Source organism: Diabrotica virgifera, chromosome 6 (genome assembly GCF_917563875.1).
Source record: "Diabrotica virgifera virgifera chromosome 6, PGI_DIABVI_V3a".
Classification (NCBI taxonomy): domain Eukaryota; kingdom Metazoa; phylum Arthropoda; class Insecta; order Coleoptera; family Chrysomelidae; genus Diabrotica; species Diabrotica virgifera.
Window position 1 is genome coordinate 84,850,999 of NC_065448.1, and position 24,298 is coordinate 84,875,296.

Sequence of the window (24,298 nt, forward strand, 5' to 3'; positions counted from 1 at the left end):
GAACAACCCTCTATACAAAATTGTTCTACATTAAATTTGAAATAAAAAAAGGTCCTATGCATAATCTTTCTAAAATGAATGGTTCCAAAGTTACGGAGGTAGTACAGTAAAACCTCGATATAACGGACTAATTGGGGAGGACGGGATGTCTGTTAAAGCCGAAAGTCCGTTGTATAAAAATAGGTTTAAAATCAATCAAATTTTTTTTTAAATTATGTAGGTACTGTATTTAGATACAGTGTACAAATCTGTAAGTTAAAAAAAGAATAAAGTTTTGTTCGCTACTTTTTTACTTTACTACTTCATCTAAAACTTTCTGCAATATACTCATTTGGTTGACAAACGAATTGACTAAGCAATGTATTTTTTGGCAAAACATACAATTAAAGTTGCCACCTTCTGAATTTAGAATACTTTCAGGGGGATTAGCAGGAGCTTTGTCTAAAATCAATAAACATTTCACCTCTTTAGTCGATATTACCAGTTTTTTCTCTTGAAATTTTCTCACTACAGGTCAGGTACAAATCCTTTAAAAACCAATTTTTGAAAATATCTCTGGTGAACCATGCCCTATTAGAGCTATAATATGAAACGAGCAGTGATGATGCCTTTTGATGATTATATCTTTGACAACACTGTTTACGAGATTTACCAACAATTATAGTAGTCAATCCATGCGATTCATCGGCGTTAGCAAAAGCAGTGCCGAGATCCTGCCCTTGTTGTTTTCTGTTTCCTCCTAGAATTCGATTTTTCATATCTTTTTGCATTCAATTTTTTTTACATTTGATCTGATTTTTTGTCCGTTATATCCGTAAAAAGTACACCATTTTGAGCGTCCGGTTTGGGAGAGAGATGGGAGAGAAGCCGGTAAATTAGTAGTTTTTTTACGTTTTTCGTCAATATTTCTAAAACTATGCTTTAGCGTAAACAATGTTATATACAACAATGTTCTACATGAAATTTAAAACAAAAAATGTTGTATACATAATTGTTATAAAATCAACGGTTCCAGAGTTACGGAGGGTGAAAAGTCGAGGTTTTCGATACTTTTTATATTTTTTGGGCAATATTTATGATATAACTATACCAAAAACCCAGACATCCAAAGTGAAAGTTATCCTCCAACACCAAATTGTTCTATATGGTCCACATAATGTTCAGAAAAAAGTCACACCATTTTGAGCGTCGGGTTTGGGGGGGAGAGGGGGGAGAAATCGGTAGATATAAAAAGTATCGAAAACCTACACTTTTCACCCTCCGTAACTCTGGAACCATTGATTTTATAACAATTATGTATAGAACCTTTTTTGTTTTAAATTTTATTTAGAACATTTTTCTATAGACATTCCTTACGCTAAAGCATAGTTTTAGAAATATTGACGAAAAACGTAAAAAAACTACCAATTTACCGACTTCTCCCCCATCTCCCCCCCCCCCAAACCGGACGCTCAAAATGGTGTAACTTTGTACTGAACAATATGTGGACCATATAGAACAAGTTGGTGTTGAAGGAAAACTTTTACTTTGGATGTCTGGGTTAGGCCTTTTTTGGACCAATTATACTATACTACCTCCGTAACTTTGGAACCGTTCATTTTAGAAGGGTTATGCATAGGGCCTTTTTTATTTCAAATTTAATGTAGAACAATTTTGTGTAGAGGGTTGTTCATGCTAAACCGCTTAGTTTTAGAAATATTGACGAAAAACGTAAAAAACTACGAATTTGCAGATTCCTCTCCCCTCTCCCCCCCCCCCCCCCAAACCCGACACTCAAAATGGTGTGACTTTTTTCTGAACATTATGTGGACCATATAGAACAATTTGGTGTTGGAGGATAACTTTCACTTTGGCTGTCTGGGTTTGGGTCTAACTATACCATACTAGTATAGTTTTTGAAATGAAATTGAAAATAAAACAAAACGTTTACGAATAAATACACCTTTGTTGGTAAAATTAAAAAGAATTCTCTTATAGATACTTTTATCGCATACATTTCGTTTTTATCAGTCACAGCCTTAAAATAATATTAGGTAGCAGTTTTGTACAGAACAACAAACAATAAGACATTTTTCTTTGGGTTTAAACAAGCACTTCTATATATACAGAACAACGTCTGGAAGCAAACAATATTAAATTTTTAATTCATTTATGTGCTGCATACTGTGTGAAAAAATAGTTCTGAAAGAATAAATGAAAATAAAATATTGTGTTCTATTTAGTTAGTAAGTTGTATTTATACTTAGAGAAGATTTATACGCAAAATCTTGGTCCAATTCTATTTAAATGCATTCATTTTTTTCGAATACTCAGAAAACGAATAAAAATTTTTGAAAAATTTAAACGCAGATTGAGATATTACATTATTACCGAGGGCCAAAAGTTTCTGAAAACATCTATAATGTTTATTTTAATAAGTTACAGGGATAAAAAAAGAGAATATTTAGTCTTATTTTTAAGTTCAAAAATTTCATTCAAAAGAAACCTTTTGTTTATTCTAAGGGACTTTCAGCCCTCGGTAATAATGTAATGTTTCATTCTGAGTTTATATTTTTCAAATATATTTATTAGTTTTCTCAGGATTCGAAAAAAGAATGCATTTAAATAGCATTGGACCAAGATTTTGCGCCTACCCCTTAATTGTTCTTGTTATGATACATTCGCAAATAAAGTTTCAAGGTTGATTAAAAAAAAACAGAAATAACATTGAATTTTTTTAAATCACTGAAAGGGGGGTCGTGAACTGCAATGACGACGTCGACATGGGGGAGGGTTCGTCTGTAAACGACAAATTACGGCGGAGGGGGGGAGGGTATTAAAAAGTTCAAATTTTTTACGACGTAGTTTATGGATGTCCCCTAAAATGGGAGGAAACAAAAGCATTGGCCATGGATAGAAGGAAATGGAAGAAAATATGGAAGAAAATATGGAAGAAAATGACGGAGAACCTAACTCCGTAATAACTCACACCGAAAGGTAGACAAGTTCTGGATTAAGTAAGTAAGAATTAAATCCTTGTTAAGTGGTAGAAGCAATGGAAGATGATTAAACTAAACCTACAAGGGCCAATGTATATATTGCCCTACTGAATATTCCACTAAATAACAATGTCAGTAATCGATAAAAGGGCCATTATCAAGTTTGGTCAAAGCTGATGTGAATTACATATTTCAATATGATATTGGCCACCATTACACTAATATTACAGCTTTTTGGTTGAATTTGACATTGGCCCTTTTAGCTTCAAGCCACAGATATACAGTGCGTAAATCGTTCAGCTGGACATAGGGAACATACATTGTATACATTTAAATACATAAATACTTACATTGTATTATATTAAGATAATTGTGGCAACTTCGCTCTCCCAATGACAATATAGTTGTTAGAATTAAGGGGCATTAACCTCAAAATTGACAATTAATTTCGGATGACACAAATAAACGTCAAAACATGACATTGTAGTAGAAGTATTTTTGATCTAATGGGAAAACTGTCTGTCTAATTTGAAAATTAATTTTTAAATAAAAGATATTTTAAAAATTAAAGTAAAATAATTAATAATTCATAAGTCATAATTTTCGTTTTTGATTTATTTATGGACTGCCTTGCATTCAAAAGCACTCATTCTATTCATTATAACAGCTCTATTGCACCAGAAACTCGTACTCGAACAGAAGTTTCAACTAACACAGGTTAGCGCAGTTGCCACAATGATCTCGATGTATATTCCCTATGTCCAGCGGAACGATTTACGTACTGTATATTATATTATGTATGTATACACCGTTCTTAGGCGTCAACGCCTATGGAGGAGTATCACCAAGCCGCAAGCCCTTATCCCTTGCCGTACCGCTCCTCCATAGGCCGATCCGACGCCAGTTTATCCAGACCAAGCCATAGACTCTATTGAGTTTTATACTACGGCGTTGGCCTTTTATAAATTTCATGACCTAGCTGAGGCTCGAACCAGCGACCGCAAATCGCAAATCCACTAAACTTGTCGATAGACTGAGCCCCAGCTAACTGGACCGTCAAGACCGACATAAAATATATTATATTATTTAGTCTTTATATTGGTCCGGTCCTGCTTTCGCCAACAATACAAGTGTAGTAATTAGCTGCGAAATTAAACTGAATTTTGGGTGGTTTCAAGTGAATTTATTACAAAAGTTTAGTGTAAAGTGATTCTGTCAGTGTTTCCCAAAGTGTGGGTCGCGACCCCCTGGGGGGTCGCAATGAGGTACTAGGGGGGTCGCCGGAAATTTCCAAAATAAGACAAAAACACTACTTTGTTAAATCATGTATTTTTATTTTAATAAAGCCGTAAATAAAAATTAACAATTAATTATCAAACGAAACATAAAACTAAATATTAAAAGTCCTTAAAAAGTCCTTAAAAGTAAAAGAAAAAAATAAAGTCAAATATTACAATGTTAATGAGACCCATGCGCCTGTTTTTTTGAAACTAGTCTTTCAAATCTAGGCTGTGTATTTGAGACACACACAATTATATCGTTTTCAAGTACGAGACGATTTCTCACTTTTGTTTTAATGGCAGTCATAGACGAGAAACTTAACTCACATAAATATGATGTTACAAATGGAACCAAACATTTTACAGCTTCATTCGCCAACTGAGGGTATTCCTGCATCTTTTTGGTCCAAAATTCGTCCGGGTTTTGGGAAAAAAATTGGAGCTTCAACATTCCATCACTTGATATTTCAGTAAGTTGTTCTTTCATGTTTATTGGTATTTCAGCATGTTGAAAGGAATCGGCTAAAAACGGATTCAGTATCCATCTGCAACTGTCGTAACTGTTTTGAATTTCTTCGGGGAAATAATCACAGAGCTGTTGTTTTAAATTAAGCAAAGTAACTTGCATGCCTGCATAAACTTGTTCAAAATTTGTAGCACTGTAACATACATTTTCTATAATTTCCTGAACGCACTGGAATGAATCGAGCTGCTTTTTGCCAAGTGAAGTTGACCATAAATCGATTTTTCTTATAAACCCCTTAATTTTATCTGTGGCTGTAATTATATTAATGTCGCGACCTTGCAAATTACTGTTCAAAATATTTAATTGTTCGAATATATCAGCAAGGAAACCTAGTTTCAAAAGCCAAATAGGATCGGAAAATTGATTTTCATATGGGGACTTCTCATCTTTCAAATACATTAAAAGCTCTGTTCTTAAGTCAAATACTCTTTTTAAGACGTTGCCCCTTGAAAGCCACCTTACTTCAGTGTGATAAAGAAGATTTTGAAATATAGCACCCATGTCTTCGCAGATTTTTCGAAAAATACGGGTCTGTAAAGCTTTTCCTTTAATGGAATTTACAACTTTAATGATGGATTTCATAACACAGTCCATTTCAGGAGGTAAAGCTTTTGACGCCAGAGCTTCTCGATGTAAAAAACAATGTCTCCATGTGGCATTAGGCATTATTTCTTGTAATCTGACGACAAGACCAGATTGATGTCCTGTCATAGCTTTAGCGCCATCTGTGCATATAGCAATACATTTTCCCCAGTCAATAACATATTTACTTGTGCGTTTCACAAAACTGTCGAATAAACATTTTCCAGTGGTATTGGTCTCCAATGGGGAACAAAATAAAATATCTTCTTGAATGCCATTATTTGTATCATATCTTACAAACGTGATAAATTGGGCACAGTTAGATATATCCGTATAACTTTATAACTTGCTAATAATGCTTTTTCGTTGGTAGTGGTTGCCAATTGAAAAGTATCTTGCTGTCTGTGAAGGACGTTCAGCTTTCTTTCAAAGAATTCTACGGGTTTGTCTTTTTTATCTGGATGTTTGCTATTTAAATGTCGAAGTAACTTTGATGGCTTCATGCTTTCGTTTGACAATACTTCTCCACAAATAACACATTGTGGTTTATTGGAAATAATGGTAAAACCATATTTAAGATATTCATCACTGTAAAGTCTGTTTTTCTTTTTATTACTGCCACTTTCAGACGTAGATGGTTCTGCACTTCTTTTTAAAAACTTATCCTTAATTTGTAATTTATCGTAGACGTAAATACGTAAACGGGAATACGTAAGTCGCAAAATATTTACTCATTACTTAATACCGCTGCATTCGCCACAACGTGCTGTTTCGAACTGAGGTCTCATTGCACATCGCCGCTTATATAAAGCCAAAACGAGGCTACGAGAACGTTCCAGAGTGCCATCTAGTAGCGAAGTAAGGAGTAGAGCCTTCGCGAATATCATGGAAAAGTATTGCGATGTAGACACAAAGATGTCGCGGTGTACAATGTGCAGTCGACTTTTTATTATTTATTTTTATTGTAAATGCTAGTCTGGCAGAAGTACTACTAGTGTACTAGTGGGACAGATCGCAATTATTAAAATAATTGTTGAATTTTTTAAATGTATTTAGTTTGAATTTAAACAGTAAAGTAAAATAAAATTTGAGAAACCATCAGTTGTAAATTAGGCACGCTATTTTTGTCGCTATTTTGGTTTGGGTGATGAGTAGGGGGTCGTGAACCACAACAACAGCCAACCAGTTTGCCTCCTTGCAACAGGAGGGCACTGTACCTCCACCCAGCGGCTACAACCGGCTCCAGGCGGAACTGGATCTCGAGAGCCTAAACGCGGAGATGCAAATCGTCCGCGATAGGTATCGCGAGGTCTATGTCCGCATGGAGCAGGAAGACGCCACTAACCCGTTTCTGCAGCGATATGCACGCGATTTTCCGCCTATAAAACCAGCACAGGCTGGTTCTCAGCATCAGAGCACTCAGGTTAAGCAGGGTGCTATCCCAAAAATACCCAAAACGTCCACTCAAGCATCTTCTCAACAACCATCTCAACAACAATCCACGCAACAACAACCCACGCAACAACAAGCATCCATCAGCGCAAACAATCCACAAGAACCTAACGACTTCGTCTTCCAAAGAAGACAACTAAAACAAATGTCATATGCCAATGCCGCAGCTAATCCTCGCCCAAAAAATCAAAAAAAACAAAACGTCATCAATGCCATCAATGATCCGACTCTGTCCGAGTACCTCATCAAAGATCTTCCAAAAGATCTATGCAATAAACGCACCTTCTTTCGGCAAATAAATGCCACCACTCTTCTAGCCAATAAGATCCATTCATGTAAAGTTCTTTCTCATGGCATCGCACACCTGCGACTTTTTAATCCAATAAATGCAGAGGAAATAGAAAAAGCAATCCGCAAAGCAACTGGCCAAACTATGGTTACGGTTCACAGCCGTAGCAAAAACCCAAACACTTCCTCTAGAGAGCCCACTTACCTCCTCTGCATTACCGGTATCGATGTGGATTATTCTGAGAAGGAAGTCACCGAATTGCTCACCGAACATCAGTTCCCAGTCGAGAGACTGTGGAGGGTCAAGTCCTACAAACTAGGCAAGGACTCTAAGGTGATCAAGGTGGTGACTAAATCCTTAGAGAAGTTCACATCAGCATTGAGCCGAGGCATAACTCTTGACGCAGAAATTTATAATGCCGAGCTTCCACATGGCTCCGATCCTACTATCCCTACCCCAAAATACTGCAGCAAATGTTGCATTAACGGACACTCTATTGACGAATGCCCTCAAAAAGCATTCGTCTGCCCCCACTGCGGCGGCAATCATAAATCCAGCGCCTGCACAAAACAGCAGGAACCCAAATGCCCGAATTGCAGTGGTGACCACCCTGCATATTCCAATGAGTGTCCACAAAGACACACTATCCCCTCCGCCCAACACGAAATACAGCCACTATCGATCGAAAGATCATTCCCTCCTTTTGAACTCCCAACGGAAACAAAGAACATCCTGTCGATCCAGACTGCTCTGCTGCTGAACCTGTTGCCGGAACTTCGCGAGCATATCGCAGCAATCACGGCTAATCTAATTAGCCAAGTCTACGACCACTCGACAGTTGTCCACGGGTACTGAAGCAATGTCACGGTGACATTCCGCTCCAACCACTAGACACCCTCCCTTATGGATTTCACCCTAGGCACAGTCAACTGTCAGGGTCTCTCCAAAAAGAGACCCCTCATCAAGAATATCCTGTCGAAGCACAACATCCAGATCCTCGCACTCACAGATACTCTGTCGAAAAGCGATCCACACTTCGCAGGATATTCGATCATCCATCGAAACCGCTTTCAGATTTCACGTGGGAATGGTATTCTCGTGAAACACGGAATACCGCACACCACACACACATTCCCACAAAATTTTCGTCCACCTGACGCGGACTTCCTGGCAATTGACGTGCATATCCCCAATAACGAAACCCTCACGATAGTCTCTTACTACAAACTCCCGGGTCAGCCACTCAGCAGGCACTTGCTTGAGTATTTTTCGACGCTTAGCAAGGCCGTGCTGATGGGTGACCTAAATTGTAGACACACACAGTTTGGTGATCACCGTTCAAACCCAGAAGGCATCCGCCTCACGGATTATCTACTAGACCTTCCCATCTCAAGAATCACCAACACTGAATACACGTTTTTGAACGCCAATGGGGCCTCTATTGTCGACCACATCCTAGTTACTAGTAATATTCTGGATCGGTTCGGGGATAGATGCCACACGGGCGATTCAATAACGTCAGACCACGTACCACTTCTTGTCGACACCGACATACTAATTCCAAAACAACCAAACCCTCCAAGATCTATAAGAGACTATCGTCACGCTAACTAGACTGAATTCCAAAATTTCATCACTTAAAATCTCCCTATGTTAGGCGAACTCGACACTAACGATAGTATCGACACCAGTGCAACCTAAATTGAGAACCTCATCACTGAGGCGATCACGCACGCAATCCCACTTAAACAAATAACCTATACATCACCGGCACTTCCACAATACATCATTGCCAAAATCCAACAAAAAAGACGTCTTCTACGTCAATACAAGGCCAACAGAAATCCACTAATCAAAACAGAGTACAACCGAATCTGTGCCAGGATAAAGAGAGAGATATCTGACCTAACGGCTCGCCGGTGGGAAGATACTACCTCAAAACTGGACTACAGAGACGGAGGTAAATTCTGGCAGAAATTCAAAGTCCTAACAAAACAAAAACTATCTCAACCATCCCATCTGTTGGTCAACAATCACATAGTCAATTCCCCAGAAGGGAAAGCTGAAGCATTCAGAAATTCGCTTCAAAACAATTTTCAAACTCCAGACAACCCGAACTTTGATCGCTTATTTAAATTCAACACAGAATACATAGTAAATGTTACTCTCAACCACCACATTCCAGTCTATGATCCTATCATGGACCCCCTCACAAACAGGGAAACGGAGAGCTTTTGCCAAATAGGCAAAAACAGCGCTCCCGGACCTGATGGCATCAACCGAAGGTGCCTCAAAAAACTTCCAGAGAGTATCATCCCTCTTCTAACTAAAATATTCAATGCATGTCTCAAAAACAGCCACTTTCCTACTCCTTGGAAAGTGGCCAATACCACCATCATGCTTTTGAAAAAAGGCAAACCCACCGACGTGGAATCCTATAGACCAATCTCTTTAATCAACACTCTGGGTAAGGTTCTTGAGCTAATCCTAAAAGAGGGGCTCAATGACTTTCTCGAAAACCACAATATCATACCAAAATTCCAATACGGATTCCAGTCAGGTAGATCTACTAAACATGCATTAATAGATTTCACTACTAAAGTTACTCAAACCATCAACGATGGTTCATTCGCCATAGCCACATTCCTGGATGTGCAGAAGGCTTTCGATCAGGTCTGGCATGACGGGCTTGTTCGGAAACTTCTGGACATCGGGCTACCATTACAATTTACCAAAATTGTACACTCATACCTCCACAACCGAACTGTCAGAGTGAAAATAGGCGATCAAAAGTCCACCCCCTTCACTCCACAAGCTGGAGTTCCCCAGGGTTCAGTCCTAGCACCGCTGTTGTACATCATCTACAACAGCGACATCACTAACCAAAATATCCCAGGTACTCGGCTGTTTCTCTATGCAGACGACACGACTCTGCTCACAACAACCTCTCGATACAACCCAAGACTCCTCTTCAGAAGAGCCCAGGCTCTGTTGGACGGGGTCGGCGAATGGTGTTGTAAGTGGAGAGTCACGCTGAACGCGAACAAAACAACAACAATTGTGTTTCGCGCCCCTTCTGTGTCATATAGAATCATAATTAATGAAGACGACCAATATCCACCGAGACTGTTGGGAGAAAGGCTTGTTGTTAGCCCGACTGCGAACTATTTGGGAGTACTGTTCACCAGGACTCTCAACTGGGACGCAGAACTAAAGGCAACTTTAGATAGGGTAAGGAACAGGGCCAGACTTCTCAACCCTCTCTCGGGAAAAATTGGCAAGACACACAAGAAGACTCTCATTCACACTTACAAGACCTTTATTCGACCCGTCATGGAGTACAAATCATGCATCTACTCTCTTTGTGCTAGATCAAAACAAGAGAGGTTGTTGGAGGCAGAACGTAGAATCTTGCGTAGATGCAACTATGAGCACTGGCGATACCCCTCAAACGAAATCCATAACATCTCAAACATCCCCAAAATCACCGAGAGAATAAACTCTCTGAACAGGAACTTCACAATCAAAGTAATCAACGGCCCCCCCTCCGACACACAAGAATCTCTCAAATGTTCCTGTTCATCTTCCGGCCACGTACTCTGCCGAACGCCCAAACACAAAAAGATTCATTTACCGTCTGCTCTAATGCAAACATGCATTGACGAACTCCCGGCAGAGTACGAAAACATCCTTGAGGCTACTCCGTTAGCCTTCCGTACCCACCTATAACATATCCTCTTCCCTACCCCGAACAGGGAGAAGTTGGTTTTTTGCGGTTTTCCAACTTCATTGCACAATTATACCTGTTCGTCCCAAGAAAATAGCCGCAACTATTTTCTCCACTCGAACGCTCACTGTCCACGCTACGCTCAAAAGCCACCTCCTGACCGCCCACGAGGGACGCAGGTTCGCCTGTCGTTGTACAATGGTTTCTAGGGAGACTGGTCGAGAGCAAAGCACGGACAGTACACATAAATGTCTATGGAACCAACAACAATCCATCAAACTTTCTTCTCTGTTGACTTCTTAGCCTTCTGGACACCACCGTCCGGCATAACCCAGGTCCAAAAAACACCAGGATACGACACTTGCCCCAGTGTGTTTTTCGGACTGTTTGCTTTTACTGCCACACAATACATTCACGACAAACCCTGAAGAGGACAAAATCCTAAACGGGGACGCACATTGAACGCATTTCTTCTTAGCAATGATCTAGACAAGCAAATCAAACAATGTTGGACTGGGTCGTGAACAATTTTTTTAACAAAAAGGGGTCGCGCTTTAGTAAGTTTGGGAAACACTGTGTTATACCAACCAAATAATAAAATAGGGTAAGTGTTTAAAAGACTACAAGAAAAAGTGAAAAATATAATTAAATTTTTAATAGGCAAAGACAGCTCCGAATTGTCGAATTGTTGAAATGGCTGACTTGGCTTAAATCGCGAATATTATTGGAATTTTATTGACAGACAGTAAAAGTGAACAGAGCCGTACTTAGGCATAGTAAAATTTATTACATTTTAGACTTGAATTGAATATTACCAAATTATTAATTATTTTAATATAGACCATGTTTAACACTAACTTGGACAGTGACTCAACTGATGATTATATTTCTAAAAGAAGGAGAGAAGATGATGGAAAAGAAAGAGAGCTTTTCGAAATAAGTAGGAAGACAAATAGAACACCAGTCAAACGTAATAAACATGAAAAGATCGACAAACTATTGGAGTTGATGAATGAGATGAGAAAAGAAATGCAAGAAATGAGGAGTGATACCAAAGAAATGAGAAGAGAGCAGAAAGAAATGCGACATGAAGTTAATCAAATAAATCAAGAACACCAATTTATAAAAGAAGAATACGAAAGAATAAAAAAAGAGAACGAGATGATGAAACTAGAAGTAAGCAGCTTGACGCAAAATGTGGAAAGAATGGAAAAAGAAAAGAAAGAAAACAATGTGGTGATAACCGGCCTCCAAATACAGACAGAAGACTCAAAAACATTAAAAAATACCATGAACAATTTTCTTGCGAAAAAATTAGAAGTACAAGTTCAGGTAAACACAGCGAGAAAAATGGGAGACGAATATGTAAGCTGGAGTTTGATAATGCGGAAGACAAAGAAAAAATCTTGCAAAATAAATTTAAGCTGCAAAAAATTAGAGAAAAACGCATATATTTTAATCACGACCTAACTGCAACAGAAAGAGAAATGCAGAAAAATATAAGACAAAGAGCCAAGGAAGAAAAAATGAAAGGGAATATAGTGAGAATTGGGTTCAACAAACTAACTCTAGGAAAGGAAGAATGGAAATGGAACAGCAACGAAAGAAAATTAGAACAAACAAAAAACTAAGAGTAAATGATAGATTGGAACATAAGGTAACGAACATGGCAATGGATAAGGATACAAGTACAATAAATCATAAACGACAGGAAAGAGGACAAAAAAGAAAAGAGGAAGAAAGAAACATGGACAAGAGAAAAGAAATATGGAAGCTGGGAACCTGGAATATTAGAAGTATACAAGGCAAAGAAAAAGAACTGGAGATGGAGTTTGAAGAAACAGGACTAAATATACTAACAATAGCTGAGAGAATACTATCGGTTCAAATGGAAGATAAAGGCAAGAATCTAAAAACAATAATAATTGTATATGGTCCAAATGAAGACTACTCGGCTTATAATAAGGATGGAAATGGAACAGCTGGGAAGAATTAGCATTGGTCACGGAACAAGCAAAAGGAGATATATATTTAGCAGGAGACTTTAATAGCAGAGTAGGAGCAAATAACCAGGAATATAAAGAGGTATTAGGAAAATATGGGGAAACAGCACGAAACAACAATGGTATAAGAATGTTAGATTTCTGTATGATGCACAATTTAGTAATAACTAATACATTTTTTGAACACAAAAATATACACAAGTACCTACAAAAGAGAAGTTAAAAGTAGAGAAGAAAAATCGATAATAATTGATTACATGTTAGTAGAAAAAAATAACACGAAAAACGTAATGGACACAAAAGTTAGAAGGGGTCCAGAAATAGGAAGTGACTACTATTTAGTAATAATGAAAATACAACAAAATATGTCAGATAATAACAACAAATACAAAATTCAAGAAAAGAAGCAAGAATATGAAACTATTAGGTCATATAAGTTGAGAAATACAAAGAATACTGAGAAGTACCAGATGATCATAAATCAAAAACTAGAAAATACTAAAGAAAATAGATAGGGTCAAAACGTTGAACAATTATGGAACTACTTCAAAGAGATAATACTAAATACAGCGACAGAAGTATGTGGAACAAGTAAAAAGAACAATAAAAGAAAGCAAACTGCATGGTGGAATGAAGAAATAAAACAACAAGTTAAAAGAAAGAAACATGCTTGGAAAATATACTTACAAAACAAAACACCAGAAAACTATGAAGAATATAAAAAACACAGGACACTAGTAAAAGAACTGGTTACAAAGGCAAAAAAGGACAAATGTACAGAATTTGGAGAAAATATGGAAACAAACAGTAAAGAGAATCAAAAACTGTTCTATGGAGTATTAAAATCAATGAGAAAAGAAAAAATTCAAGAAATAGAAAACATAAAGAAAACTTTCGAAATTCTTACAGAAGAAAATGAAATAATGAACAGATGGAGAGAATATTTCCAAGAGATGCTACAAACTCACTGCTATCAAGAAGAAAACAATAGCGAACCAAAAAATAGAAGTAGACAATTGTAATGTATCCAGCTCTCGGACTATCAACTGCGTCGGGCGCGCGCAACGAAGAATTACTTACAAGCATGCGCGAACTACTTTCATACGAGCATGTCGTCCTCATGAATGGTTGTTTACATGTAATTAGTTATATTAACGTAATATGTACCTACGATTAATAAATGGGTAGTAATTCCAAATTACTGTTGTATTAATTAGATATTATGTCAACCCAGGCTTGTACTTTAAACTGGCGGCGAGGATAAGTGGAATTTAAGTGCTTTGTTCATCCCGGAGATATAATAAGACAAGGTTAGTAAACATGGCAGCTTACGGAAGCATAGAAAGTTTCAATACTAATGAGCCAAAAAATTGGGACTCCTACGTCGAACGTATGGATTTTTTCTTCACGGCCAATAATATTACCGATCCAGAGAAGCAAAGAGCCACATTTCTGAGTCTGTGTGGGGGCAAATACTTATGAAATTATAAGGTCATTGGTTGCACCAGCAAAAGTTAGTGATTCGAGCTACGAAGAGATCACTGCAGAGTTGAAAAAACATTTTGCGCCAAAAACGTCTGAAATTGTCTGCAGATTCAAGTTTTATAGACGAAATCAGCAAACTGGTGAAACAATTTCTGTGTATCTAAAAGAATTGCGAAAATTGGCAGAGCCATGTGGTTTCGGAACTGCCCTGGACACAATGCTACGAGATAGATTAGTCTGTGGGATTCTTGATGAGACCTTACAGCAAAAGTTGCTCGCCACAGAAAAGTTAAAACTTAAAGACGCGCAAGACATGTGCCTGGCACACGAAGTGGCTGTTCAAAGTTTGCAGGTGTTACGGGAGAGTGAGTTGAACACAGAGGTGAACGCAGTAAGTTTTCGTAGAAATCAGCCAGGACAATCAAAACAAAAATCAGCTGATCGCGAACGGAAAAAGTGTTTTCGGTGCGAAAAGGAACATTCTCCTGAACATTGTGAACACATTAAATCAACCTGTACATTTTGCAAGAAAATTGGACACATTGAAATAGCTTGTTTTGGTAAGAAGAAAGACCAAAATCAAAGACGCAAAGTGCATCAGACTACCGAGGAATCGACATCAAATACTCAAAGTGTTTGTTATCAAAGTAGCGACTATAATTTTTCGTTATTTAACGTGACGTCTGATAGCATTACCGGTAAATATTTAGTAGACGTGCTACTCAATGACAAAAATGTGAAAATGGAGGTTGATTCGGGCGCAAGTTTCTCAGTGATTAGCAAATCGACCTACCATAAAATATTTAGTGAAAATCGACCTAAATTAAATCAATCCAGTGTTATTCTACGCGATTATCAAAATACAGTGATATCCATACTGGGTGAGTGTCTAGTGGATGTGAAAAGGGGTCAACGATCAGCCAAGCTTCCCCTTATAGTCACGGAAGGAAACCGCGCCAGTCTTCTGGGTAGAAACTGGTTTGAGAGGTTAGGATTAACCATAGCAGGGGTAAGTCAGATTTATTCCATTATTAATTATCCAGAAGAATACCCAGATGTATTTAACACGGATTTGGGATCTTACCGGGGTCCTCCAGTAAGTTTTTCGTTAGACAAAAATGTAAGGCCAATTATGCTAAAAGCACGTAAGGTTCCCTTTGCACTAAAAGACAAGATTGAAGCTGAATTGGACAGGCTTATAGCGCAGGGTGTTTTAGAGCCGATTACACACCCAAAATGGTGCACCCCAATTGTGACCGTTTGCAAAGAAAACGGAGAGGTTCGGATCTGCGGCGATTACAAATCTACATTGAACTTAGCGCTAAATCCAGAACCTTATTCAGTGCCAGCGGTACAGAACATTTTATCCACTCACGCGGGCGGTAAAGTGTTTGCAAAACTGGACATGGCGCAAGCTTATCTGCAGTTAAGTGTCAACCGCGAAGCTGCGGAGGCACAGACAATTATTACGCATAAGGGAGCTTTTAAATGCAATCGTTTACAGTTCGGTATATCCGTGGCTCCACAAATTTTTCAAAAATTCATAGACACTAGATTAACTGGTATTTCGGGTGTACTACCGTATTACGATGACATTTTAATAGTAGGTACCTCAGAAATAGATTTAGACTCAAAAGTGCGCGCAGTATTATCGCGTTTCCAGGAAGACTGCTGCTGCATTTACGTAAGGAAAAGTGTGTTTTTCGAACAAAGACAATAGAGTTTCTCGGGTTTCAAATTAGTGAAGACCGTTTACGTCCCACTAAAGACAAAATCGCGGCCATCACCAATGCGCCTGCTCCGACTAATAAAACCGAATTACAAGCTTTTCTTGGACTTTTAAATTTTTATCATGCTTTCCTAAAAGACAAGGCAACTATTGCAAATCCGTTACATGCACTGCTCCGAAAGGACGTTCCTTGGCAGTGGCGTTTCAAAGAACAAAAAGCTTTTGAATTATTAAAAGACATTTTGGCAAAAGAACCGGTGTTGGGACATTACAGTGAACGGAAGGATTTATTTTTGACGTGTGATGCTAGCCCTTACGGGGTAGGTTGTGTGCTTAGCCAGCGCGATGATGAGGGACGCGAATATCCAGTGGCGTACCATAGTCGTACTCTATCATCTGCGGAACGAAACTTCGCCCAAATCGACAAAGAAGCACTGGCCATAATATCGGGCGTTAAAAAATTCCATGAATATGTATATGGCAGGAGAATAAGCATAAAAACGGACCATAAACCATTGCTGGGTATTTTTAATCCAAAAAAAGGTGTCCCAGAGATACTGTCACCCAGAATGCTTAGATGGGCCCTTATGCTATCTGCGTATGATTACGAATTATGCTACATACCTGGTGCAAAAATTCAGAATGCAGATGCTCTTAGCAGGTTGCCACAAAAGGTAAATGCGCCAGAACCGCCAAACTCAGATGACGTTTTGATGCTCGAGAACATCCCAGAAAAACTAATCTGTGCCAAAGACATCGCTAATGAAACTAAGAAAGACCCAGTGTTATCTAAAGTTTTGCAGTGGGCATTGAAAGGCTGGCCTGAGGAGAAAATTAAATTTTCAGACGAATATACTCCTTATCTACAACGTAAACATGAAATTAGCTGTTATCAAGACTGCCTGTTATGGGGTACGAGGGTAATAGTTCCACTTGGAGGGAGGAAAACAATACTGAACTTGCTACACTCAGCACACCCTGGAATCGTAAAAATGAAGTCACTGGCACGCTCATATGTTTGGTGGCCAAATCTCGACAAGCAAATTGAACACCTAGTAAGTACATGCAGCGAGTACCAGGAGTCTAGAAATATGCCAAAAAAGGCTCCAATCCATCCGTGGGAGTGGGCCAGAGCTCCATGGACAAGGATACACCTCGATTTTGCCGGTCCATTTAAAGGGAAAATGTTTCTGATAATCATAGACTCATATTCAAAGTGGTTGGAGGTAAAAATCGTTCCAAATACCTCTAGTGCTGTGACTATAGACATTTTACGCGGTTTATTTGCCACTCATGGCATCCCAGATGTTGTCGTATCGGATAACGGAACTAGTTTTACGTCGGCTGAGTTCCAAGATTTTTTAAAGAAAAACCTTATTAGACAAGCATTGGTTGCACCGTACCATCCAAGTAGTAATGGGCAAGCGGAGCGCATGGTACAAAATGTAAAAAATGCACTTAAGAAAATGACAGATAGCAATGAACAAACCAACATACAAGTAGCATTGCACAGATATCTCCTTACTCAGCACATTACACCCCATTGTGCGACAGGGAGATGCCCATCCGAAATATTAATGGGGCGGAAGTTAGGCTCACTTTTTGATCGTCTACAGCCTGATTTTAGGAAAGAGATGCTATCCAAACAAGAGATCAAATATCCTAAGGAAGCAGGGCCCAGAGTTTTTCACGAAAACGAGACTGTATTTGCAAGGTCATTTACTCCTTGTCAAAAATGGCTTCCTTCCAAAATAATTGAAACCACCGGGCCATTAAGCTACAAAGTTCAAACACCTGATGGTAAAATTTTACGTCGTCTTCTGACCAAATAAGAACTCGTGTATGTGACCAGAAAATCACAGACGAAGTTACACCGTCAACCTCGATGGAAACGGGAATACGCGAAACTCCGCAACAGCTTTTCCCGCATCCTAACGATTTGGTAGATCCAGAATCAGAACTTGGAGAGCAGGTCTCTGAAGTCAAGAAGCCACCCGCTCGAATAAGAAAACCTCCAAAGTATTTGGAGGACTATGATAAGTAAATTCATCTAGGAGGGAGGAGTGTAATGTATCCAGCTCTCGGACTATCAACTGCGTCGGGCGCGCGCAACGAAGAATTACTTACAAGCATGCGCGAACTACTTTCATACGAGCATGTCGTCCTCATGAATGGTTGTTTACATGTAATTAGTTATATTAACGTAATATGTACCTACGTTTAATAAATGGATAGTAATTCCAAATTACTGTTGTATTAATTAGATATTATGTCAACCCAGGCTTGTACTTTAAAACAATGTAGATCCTATAACCATAAATGAACTGCAAGAAGCTTCTGCAGAAATGAAAAACGGAAAAGCACCAGGCTATGACAGAATACCCAGTGAAACGATAAAAAAAAATGGGACAAAATGCAACAGAGCTATTATTAAAAATATTTAATGCAGTTTGGAGAGAAGAACAGATACCGATGGACTGGCAGAAGGCACAGTAGTGCCGATTTATAAAAAGGGCGATAGAACAGATTGCAACAATTACAGAAGAATAACACTGTTAAGCACTGCCATGAAAATATACGAAAAAATAGTGAACAAAAGAATACTCGGAAAAATTGACAGCACAGCAAACTCGAGGAATCACAAAGCAGTTTCAGAAAAGGCAGAAGCACCCAAAAAATGTATATGGCTTACATAAATCTTGAAAAGGCTTTTGACACCGTACCAAGGCAAAAATTATTGGAAATATTAGAGAAGAGAGGTATAAGTAACAAAATGATAAGGGTAATTAAGAACATTTACAACAACAATGTGAATTATATCATCAGCCAAAACAGAACATCAAAATCATTTAGGTACTACGAACGAGGGACTAAGACAAAGAGGAGGATTAAGTCCAACACTGTTTATAATTTACACGGATGAGATAATTAAAGAATGTAAAGTAAAAGTGAAAAAAATGCATGTGGGTTATAGAAATTTAAGAAGAGTAGACATTTCAGAATGAGCATTCGCCGATGACGTCGTCATATTGGCCGAAAATGAGAAACAACTACAAAGAAATATAGAAATATGGAATGAAACACTAAAAAAATATGGAATAACGATTAATAAAAATAAAACAAAAGTTATGGTCATGGAGGAAAAGGAAGAAGAAGAAAAGATAAACATAAAAATAGAAGAAGTAAATATAGAACAAGCACGAACATTCCAATACTTAGGAGTAGAATTAGAATACAACGGAAGACAGTATTTATTTATTAAGCGCAACAGGCCTTGTAGGCCTAGGGCTAAAATGTTTACATTTCTGATTACATAAAAAATAAATAGGTAACTTAATATAACTTACATAACTTATAAATTTTATTTAATTACACTTAAATATTTTATACACTCCTTCACCACCTCCCTCCACCTCCTTCTGTCCAATGCTAGTTCTTTTCATCTCTCAATGTTACTTTTCTTTAAGTCTTCGTACACACTGTCCTTCCATCTTTTCCTTGGTCTGCCTTTCCTCCTCTTTTGTATTGGTCTTCGTGAGAGTACCATTTTTGGCATTCGTTTACTTCCCATTCTCTCGATGTGCCCCAAATATCGTATTCTCTGTGCTTTGATCGTCGTCGTGATCGTTGGCTCTTGATATAGTTCTTCCAATTCTTTATTGGTTCTTCTTCTCCACTGACCTTCTATTTTCACACCTCCATATATTGCTCTTTGCATTTTTCTCTCCCATCTTTCTAAAAGGTCTGTTTCTGACTTTTTGAGCACCCATGTTTCGCATGCCTAGGTAACTGTAGGTCTGATAACAGTCTTATAAATTCTTATTTTTGTTTTTCTTGATACGTATTTGGATTTCAATAGTGTGCGTAATTCTCCATATTTTTTATTTCCTTTTGCTATTCTTGCCTTTATCTCCCCTTCTTTATGACCATTTTCATCTATTTTGGCTCCCAGGTAAATAATTTCTTTGGCTCTTTTGAACGAGTATGTTTTTTCTCCACCTATTCGTACTATGATGTTATTCTCTTTTTCTTTTTGGATCTCTCCATTATCATATACTTTGTATTTTCTTCATTTATTTTAAGTACGATTTTTTTGGCTTCTGTTATTATGTTTTTCATTAACTTTTGTAGTTCTTTTTTGCTTGTTGCTAATAGCGTCAGATCATCTGCAAATGCTATGCATTGGTGGCCGTTTTTAAATATCGTTTCTTGCATGTTTATTCTGCTTTTCCTGATTATTCCTTCCAATGTTAGATTGAATGCAGTTGTTGATAGTGGGTCTCCTTGTCGTAATCCTTCCTTGGTTTCAAACTTTTTGGATGTATACCCTTTCCAAGCTATTTCGTTTGTTGTGTTTTCCATCGTCACCTTTACCATCCTGGCAATTTTACTTGGTATCCCCGATTCTTTCAACAGTTCGTACATCTGCCGCCTGTTTACTGTGTCGTAGGCCTGCTTAAAGTCGATGAACAAAGCATATAGTACTATTTTATGTTCGTAACAGGTAAGGCAAATATTTGGTCAGTCGTTGATCTGTTGTTTCTAAAACCTGCCTGGTATCCTCCCAGTAGTTTTTCCGAATACTGACTTAGCCTTTTTCTTATACTTTGTGCCAAGATTTTGTAAACTATTTCTAGTAGTGCGATGCCTCTGTAGTTTTCGCAAAGCATTCTATCACCTTTTTTATATATAGGTCATATCTTTGCTATGGTAAACTCTTCTGGCATTTTTTCTACTTCCCATATTCTTTTTATCAGGTCATATATCTCTTTCTGTAGTCTTTTCCCTCCTGATTTTATCATTTCGGCCGATATTTTTGTTATTCCTGGGCTTTTGTTATTTTTCAAGCTCTTTAATTCGTGTTCTATTTCTTGTTCTGTGGGTATTTCTATTGCTATCTGATCATCTTCAATTTCATGGTTTGTTTCCTTTTGTACTTCGCTCTTATTTAGCAGTTCTGTGAAATAGTTTTGCCAGTTTCCCATTATTTTTTCTGGCTCATTTAGCAACATCCCTTTATCATCTCTCATATATGGGTTGTTTTTCTGATATCCTCTTTCCAGTTTTTTTGCTTCCTGGTAGAATGATCTTATTTCTTTTTTTTTTGAAATTTTTCTTCTATTTCTTTCAGTTTGTTCTTGTTGTATTTTCTCTTTTTGCTTCTAAATTTTCTTTTCATGATTTTTTTCAATTCTCTGTATTCTTCTCTATTGCTATCTTCCTCATTTGTGAGATTTTTGAGTCTTACCTTTCTTATTGCTTCTGCTACTTCTTGACATTCTTAATCATACCAATCTGTTGTTTTGTTTTCTTTTGGTTTTCGCTAGGATTACTTTACTTGTGTTTAACACTGCTTCTTTTATATTTTCCCATTGTTTGTCTGGGTTTGACGTTTCTTGTTCCCTGATTAGTCTGTTGGTTATTTCCTGTTCATACTTCTTCTGTGTGTTATTATCTTTTAATAGTCCTATGTTGAATTGTTTTCCAATTTCTTGTTTTGTTTTATTGTTTTTCTTTATGTTATGCTCGATTTTGTATTCTGCTCTCACCAAGTAGTGGTCAGAGTTACAGTCCGCTCCTCTCATGCTTTTTACATTTATTACATTGTTTGCGGAAGACAGTAAACAGAAATTAATAGTAGAATTCAAAAAACAATGAACCTATACCATGCAGTGAGCAATAAATTCATAAATAAAAAAGAAATAACACGAAAAACAAAAATTAATGTGTTCAAGTCAATATATAGACCTGTATTAACCTATGGTTGCGAGTCATGGGTACTAACAAAACGACAAAAGAGTATAATACAGGCAGTAGAAATGAAATACCTTAGACGAGTTCGAGGAGTTACCAAAAGAGATAGACTACGGAACACTCAAATAAGAGAAGAGAAGCGAGGATGCTGGCTAGAAATTAGAAGGAATGGGTCAAATGTGTTCATAATATAAATGTATAACAGTTATTAGTTAAATTTAATATCAAGTTGTTTTTTTATTGTATTATAATGTAATGTATTGTCGCCTTACACCACTATGTGGTAAAAAGGTTTTTTGAAAATATATATATACAGTGTGTATGCGTAACTTGGAACCATATGGGAAACTCTTTTAATGTCAATTTTACTAAAAAAAGTTATTCTTTATAAAGTGCTCTGCATAGTCTAAAACCTAAGACGCAATCATCAGGTATCAAATTTTATCAACAGTATACGAGGTGTGTCAAAAAATATGAATTTCGCTCAAGAGTAAAGTGCCTTTATTCTTCACAATATCGAAAATTGTCATTGAGAAAAGTTGTTTGTAATTAAAAATTATGTTATAATCTGCATTTACAATCTTCTAATTGAAAATTTTCTTCAAATCACGGACACACATCATTTTTATTTATGATATTAGCTCCGTTATTAATTTTACGAAAAAAAGTTATTCTTTCTAAAACGTTCTGCATAGTCTGACAACTAAGAAAAAATTATAAGATATTAAATTTTGTCAATTTTATACGAGGTATGTCAAAAATATGAATTTCGCTGAAGAGTAAAGTACCTTTATTTTTCACAATATTGAAATTTATTATAAAAAGTTGTTCAGAATTAAAAACTATGTTTCAATAGTATAGTCAAAGGTATTTTACTCTTGAGCGAAATTAATATTTTTTGACATACCTCGTATAAAATTGAAAGAAATTGATATCTTATGATTGCATCTTAGTTTATTGACTATTCAGATATTTTTATACAGAATAACTTTTTTTCGCAAAATTAATAATAACAGAGTTATCTTAAATAAAAATCCGTAATTTGAGGAAAATTTTCAAAATTTTATTTTTCAATTAGAAGAGTGTAAATGCATATCATAACATAATTTTTAATGACAAACAACTTTTCGTAATAACAATGTTTGATATTGTGAAATATAAAGGCACTTTACTCTTGAGCGAAATTCATATTTTTGGACATACCTTGTATATTATTGATAAAATTTGATATCTGATGATTGCATCTTAGGTTTTAGACTATGCAGAGCACTTTATGAAGAATAACTTTTTTTCGTAAAATTGATATTAAAAAAGTTTCCCATATGGTTCCAAGTTATGCAGACACGCTGTATATAGTCTTTATATTGATGGTTCATAGTTCTTATGATAACAAAATACACCAAGCATCAAAATTAACGCACCACCTTAAAAATGGGACATTTTTGATGTCTCATATTTCCTAATCCTGTTGTCCGATTTGAGTGATTTTTTTAGTATATTATAGCTTTATTCTTCAAGAATATCGATGTAATAATATTATTACTAAATAGGTAAGTGTCATTGTATACCGGGTGTAAAAATGATAGTGTGTTTCTTCCTCAAAGTTTGGAACACTCTGTGGAATATTTTAGTGTATATAAGATATTGAAATTAAACCTCAACTGTAGCCTACGACTTTCTTAACATTACGCTTTTTACTTCATTCGCTTATTTGGGATAATAAAAAAGTTAGGTACTTTAACAACTAGCCACGTTATTTATCAATACAGGGTGTTTCTAAATAAGTGCGACAAACTTTAGGGGTAATTCTGCATAAAAAAATAATGAGAGTGTGCTTTATAAACATATGTCCACAAATGCTTCGGATGTTGAATTTTTTCTTACAACTGACGATTTATTTATTGCTCTAAAACCGGTTGAAATATGCAAATGAAATTTGGTAGGTTTTGAGAGGTAGTTATTGCGTATTTTTTGACATACAATTAAGAATTTTATATTCACCATTGGCGTGCATACGGGATGTATCTAAAATGTTTATACCTGTATACACGATAACGGTGAACATAAATCTCTTAAGTAATTGTATATCAAAAAATGTGCAATAACTACCTCTTAAAAACTACCAAATTTCATTTGCATATCTCAAACAGTTTTAAAGCAATAAATAAATCGTCAGTTTGATAGAAAAAATTCAACATCCCGTATCTCAGAAACGGAGCATTTGCAGACATATGTTTATAAAACAAACGGTCATTATTTTTTCATTCAGAATTACCCCTTAAAGTTTGTCGCATTTATTTAGAAACACCCTGTATTGATAATAACATTGCTTGTTGTTAAAGTACCTAACTTTCTTATTATCCCACATAAGCGAATGAATCAAAAAGCAAAATGTTAAGAAAGCATAAGGCTACAGTCGAGTTTTAATTTCAATATTTTATATACGCTAGAATATTCCACAGACTGTTCCAAACTTTGAGGAGAAAACACACT

The 24,298-nt window shown here is 36.9% G+C and overlaps 1 protein-coding gene across 1 annotated transcript in view; it reads right to left on the reverse strand.

The window, feature by feature from the left end:
* The window catches only part of LOC126886551 (zinc finger protein 227-like), a 71,125-nt gene that overhangs the window by 45,716 nt on the left and 1,111 nt on the right, over positions 1–24,298 (reverse strand). The gene's annotated exons all lie outside the window — the stretch shown is intronic.